Raw genomic sequence first — 5,739 nt, 5'->3', positions numbered from 1 at the left:
GAAGATATAACTATTTAAGACTTATAGTAACACAAACATTCCGCTTACTTCTGCTTTAATACTGTCTCGGTTTGGTCTTATCTGAAATTATTTGGGTTAATTATTTTGTATTGGCTACAATCTCCTGGGAATTATTTGGTGACATACAGGCAATGGCAGACAAATTCAGAATAATTAAAACAAACGATTAATTGCATAATTTATTTACATGATACACATTTAAATACTCAAATGTCACAAATTATTTGAATGTTTTTACTGAGAAGTAAAGAAATTAGGGTCTGGGAAAAAGTATGGAATTTGGAAATTTCAAATGTGTAGGAACCAATTGCTCTGGTACTCATTTTCCCATCATCCCTCCCTGCAGCAGCGTCAAAATCTAAAACCTCCTCCCTCCGCTTTCATCATCATCATCCTCTCTTTCCCTGAACACCCAAGCTATCTTACCCCTAAACTCCCCCTCTCCCCTCTCCCTCCTCCCCGTAGCTTGGCCCAGAATCACTGACACAGAATGGGATCCAGGCCTGTCCCTTGTGAGACAAGGCTGGCCACAACTGCCCTTTAGAGCAGCGCCACCGAATGAATGTGAACGGCGAAGCAGCAGCAGCAGCAGCAGCAGCAGCAGCAGCGACGGGAACGACAGACTTGAGCGTAAGGATGTGAGAGAGAAAGAAAAGGAAGAAGATGAAGAAGTAGAAGAGGACAAAAACAGGAAAGGAAACTGCCATCACGGACATGGATGGATGGGTGAGAGAGGGGGGCGACGTGGCGGCGGCTGTAGAGACCATGGTAACGGACACTCAGAGGAGCCGGTGTAACGGTCTCCTCCCCCTCTCCTCCCCTCCCCATGCCAGCTGACCACCCCCTCACCTCCCCCCCTCCCTCCTCCCTCACCTCAGAAAAGGAGAACCTCCACTCCAGAGATGCAGGTTTGGAAATCCAACACACCCCTTTGTAAAAGAACTGAAAAAAAACAACAGAAAAACAAAACACTTTTGACACGTTTGTGGTCGTTGAGCTGACGGGTCTGTGTGTGTGACGGTCGGGGTTCAAATGCTGCTTTACCTTCTGAGTCTGATTCAGATAAAGAGAGAGAAAAAAAAGATATATGAAATGATTATAAATCCATAAAACAAAATGAGAAGAGATGACTTTAAAAAAAAAAACACACAAAAAAAACAAAGGACTCCTGAATAAAATTATTGGAGATTTTTTTTTTTTTTCCATTTTATCATTTTCTTATTTTTTTGTTTTGTTTTTTGATGCTTAAACTGCTCTGTGTAAAAGAGGGAAAAAAAAACAGCTGTAGTCACTTTTTGACCATGCGTGCAGTGTAATATAGAAAATATTTCACTTCTTTTTCACATCTATAGTTTGTGTTGATAAGCCAACTGATCTGTTTGTCTGTGTGTCTGTCCAGTTGTCCGTCCCGACCTCTTATCAGGAGGAATTTACAACCAACAAAACAGGAATTTCTTTTCTCTTTTTTTTTTCCTTTTTTTTTTTTTTTATATATATATTTTGTTTTCTTTTTTTAATGAAATACAACTTTGGAGAAAAAAAAACACACAAACAGGAAAAAAATAATGCAACCGAAACTGAAAATACAAAAAAAAAAAAAAAATTACAAAAAAAAAAAGAAAGAAAGAAAGAAAAAAAAACTGAAACACAATCTTGTCATACCTCACACAACACAAAACTCAAAGGAACTTGGGAGGAGTACTATTTTGCAGGCACATGTGAAAGTTCAGAGATGCATATATAGATTTAAAACAAAACAAAACAAAAACAAAGTGTATATGTAAAGATAATATGTGCTTGTGTGTACGCATCAGTAGAAGTTACAAAAGGACTCTTCCCTCAAGCTTTGGTGCTCTCTTTACTTTTTCCCCATTTGGTCCTCGCAGCAGCAGCAGCACGAACACATTGTGAGACGTTTGAGGACCCTCTGCTAATGTGAGCACTTCTCCATCTTTTAAAGGCACAGTCTGCATAACGTACATTTTAAAAAGAGAAAAAAAAAAAAATGTGAATAGCCCAGAGACTGAGGGAGCGTGGCTTTTTGTAATGGCTGAGTGTTTTATGGTATTGAATGTAGCTGACAGGAGCGGGCGAGCGGGCGGGTGGGACGGGGAGGGGGAGGGGGGGTGGGGCGGGATGGGGGGGGGCGGCTGGACCTGAGCCCGGCACCCACAACCTAACTTCCACACACCAGCAGAGAGGATAGTGGTGTCACATAGAGGTTACAAACAACCAACAAAACTGAGAATATATATATTGCCCATCTGCAAGGTGCAATACTATGTTATGTATTTTTGTATGTTTTGATTTTATTTTCATTTTGTTCTTTTTTTTTTATTTGTTTTGTTTTGTTTTGTTTTTTAAATTTTTTTTGGCCATAACCAAGGATGTAAATACATAAACATGCAACTCTTAAGATTTTATTGCAACAAAAAGTCAATTTAACCGCTCCATCCCACTGTCATGTCAGAGGAAAAAAGCAAAAAACAGCAAAAAAAAAAAAGCAAAGTAATGTGTAAAGCTTCTTACATCTGTACGTGTGCACTCTCTCACGTGCATGCAGATCCATATTCAGAAGTGCCCCGTGACATTAATCATGAACCCTGTGCCTCCTCTTGTTTGCAAAGAGATTCGTATCCCTCATGTTCTCATAACGACATGACACGCTAGACATGAATGCCTATAGATGTGCGTATGTGTGTGTATGGTGTGTGTTGTTCACCTATATGGAATCAGATTCAGTTCTTCCAAACTATTGATGTGAGTGTCGCCGGCAGCCACAGTGGCTGAGAGGTCAGGAGGGTCAGAGAGGAGAGGGTGGGGAGGGGGGAACAGAAACCAAACAGATTATATGAGGATGTATCTGTCAGCTCACCTGGCTGCAACACACACACACATTATAGTTGGGAAAAGAAAAGTGCAAATTGGATTTTTTTTCCCCCATTTGTCCACCGGCCGACAGCCCCCCAGGAGCCGGACTGAAAACCTAAAGTTATAAAGTGTCTTTCCATTCATCGACCGGATCAAAAACAAATCTAAACGTAGAGACAGAAGTTCCTCACCCGACCCAAAGATCAATGATTTTTTTAACAGCTACAACATCAGCTAGCACCTGTTGTTACAAAGGGACAGACCTGGATAATCTTTAAAGGGATAGCTCAACATTTTTGGCAAATTGGCCCATTGACATAATCCCTATAGTTTTAGCAGTAGGTTCGTTACCTTTAATTGTCGGTGCAAGCTATTTTTTAGAATGGCGGAGCAGAGCCGCGAGCTGCTCAGAGCTACGCTACGGAGGCTAATGGGATTTCTTGGTTTCCCTCATCAAACTCATCAAGTACACAATCCAACAACTCCAAAACGCTCTGGTGGACAAGTTGTGACCTGCACATTCACCACGCTATGAGATAATAACAGAACGTTACCAGACAGAGTTGTTTTAGAGGTAAATACATGTAAAACCGCTGATGCATGTTCCCGTCGGGTGCAGTTTTTCATCAAGCAGTCTCTGTATTTACCTCTGAAACAACTCTGTCTGGTAACGTTCTGTTATTATCTCATAGCGTGGTGAATGTGCAGGTCACAACTTGTCCACCAGAGCGTTTTGGAGTTGTTGGATTGTGTATTTGATGAGTTTGATGAGGGAAACCAAGAAATCCCATGAGCCTCCGTAACGTAGCTCTGAGCAGCTCACGGCTCTGCTCCACCGTTCTAAAAATAGCTTGCACTGAAGGTAATGAACCTACTGCTATGACTATAGGGATTATGGCAATGGGCCAATTTGCCAAAATGTTGAACTATCCCTTTAAACGTGTCTTTGTCCCGTCCTTTCCATATTGTAATTGGTCTAAGATGATGGTTGGTTTCCAGTTCTCACCGGTTTGTGTGGTTTTCAGGCCGGCTCTGTGGCACCGTTCAGCTCATCCCTCCATGGAAGTTTATGATCCTGGTTTTATTCTCGCATGTTGACACATTGGACAAAAGGTGGAGATTGTCTGTGATGTTTTGTTTTGTTTTGTTTTTTTTGTTTTTTGGGGTTTAATGGTTGTGTTTGGTCCCCTCCATGCCAAATGTAGAGTTTGTGAAGACATGCAAGTAGCAAGATGTCTATGCAATTTCCCTCCGACTCCCTCCAACATGAGCTCAGTGTAACAACAACAACGAGCCAGTTTTTTTTTGTTTTTTTGTTTTTTGCTCATGAAAATCAAATTCGGCCTGGTTTGAATTCCAGAGGTTCTTTGCTTTGACCTAATGACCCTTGCTACTTTGTGTGGGCGAGGGTCCGGACTGGCCCTCGGGGGTCGCTGACTCTCGGCGGCGGTGGTCTCGGTCCCAGAGAACCAGACGTACAGTAGGAGGAGGGGAACCGGGGGATGTTGTTGTGGAGAATAAGGAATCTACGAGATGTGCTGTTGTTTGTAAACTGCTCACAAAGTGGTGTGTGTGTATGTACATGTGTGTTGTTGCTGTTGTTGTGTTTGTTGTTGTTGCGTTTGGGTTCTGCTTCTCTGATGCAATGCTCTCATCGTCCGGTGGGTCGAGCACTTAAAGCCTCCGATTTCCAACGTCGAGCCCCCTCGAAATTCAACCCCCTCTATACCAGATGTGTGTGAAGCTTTAAGTTTTTCTATCCTGCGACCAAGTTAATGTAACATTAAGAGAATTACGCCGCCACACAGCAGCAGAGGCAAGTTTACTTCACCCCCCGCCTCGACTTCTGCTTCTGTGATGTGACATAAAAGATTTGATCTGATTGGGAATCGCAAATCTTTCAAAGTAAAACATAAAATATTAAATCAACCCCGCCCCCTCCTCCTCCACAGGAGACGGTCGACGCCATGCCGACCATCACTTCTACTAGAGCACTTATGTGAAAAAGCACTTTGAACGGCCCCAAACAAGAATCTTTGAGACAAGATTTAAAAAAAAAAAAAAAGTAAATACATAGATAAGAATCTCTATCTATAAATTGCACCCAAGCCAAATGCCTTTTGCACCATTTAATGTTTTTTTAAATTAGTTGAACCCAAGAACAGAGACAGTTTAAAACTAACTCTAAAGTTTACAATTATCTTCTATGAAGTGCAATAAGTGAGTGAATCATTGGATCTTTTTTATACGTAATAATAATAATCTTTAAAAAGATTTAAAAAAATAAAAAAAAAACAACGCGCCCACCTGTGTGAGAGCATCAGATAGACCCACTCCAGACACACACACAACATACACAACACACACACACACACATGCACACACACAAACAAACACGGACCACTTTTTGTGACTGAGTAAAGGAAGCTATTGAAGGATTCTCTCAGGTAAAAGAACATTTTCTAATAAATGATGATGAACCTTAGATGAAAAAAACCATTGGTAGCTCATCTTTTCTTTTGTCTCGATTCTCGATTTTCCAATCAGCAGTGTTCTCTCTTCTTCTTTTTCTTTTTAATTATTTCTCCTCTTGTGTTTTCGGAGCCTGGACGTGAGTCAGGATCCCAGACCACCGTCCAGGCTCCAGAACGCCGGACCCTCCGAGTCCGACTTCAGATGTCCGATGCCCTCATTTGCTTTCTTAACCCTGAATGCAAACACATTTCTTTGGTTGTGCGGACGTGGGAGTGTGTGTCCATGTGAGTCCTGTCTGTGTGAGTTGTGTTTGTTGGGGTTTCGTTTGCTGCGCTGTGTCCAAGCCCATTCCCTCCAGGAAGAGACACAAAT

The 5,739-nt window shown here is 41.8% G+C and overlaps 1 long non-coding RNA gene across 1 annotated transcript; it reads left to right on the top strand.

Annotated features, from left to right (window-relative positions):
• Window positions 1–467: 467 nt before the first annotated feature.
• Window positions 468–2,456, top strand: LOC146967238 (uncharacterized). Its single transcript, XR_015034432.1, has 2 exons — window positions 468–2,123; window positions 2,183–2,456. It is a non-coding gene; the product is annotated as an uncharacterized LOC146967238 (long non-coding RNA).
• The last annotated feature ends 3,283 nt before the right edge of the window (window positions 2,457–5,739 follow it).

Source organism: Trachurus japonicus, chromosome 19 (assembly GCF_045865225.1).
Source record: "Trachurus japonicus isolate A0001 chromosome 19, Traja_1.0".
NCBI lineage: Eukaryota > Metazoa > Chordata > Actinopteri > Carangiformes > Carangidae > Trachurus > Trachurus japonicus.
The sequence above is the reverse complement of the archived record's forward strand: the minus strand, read 5'-3'. Positions and strand labels throughout refer to the sequence as shown.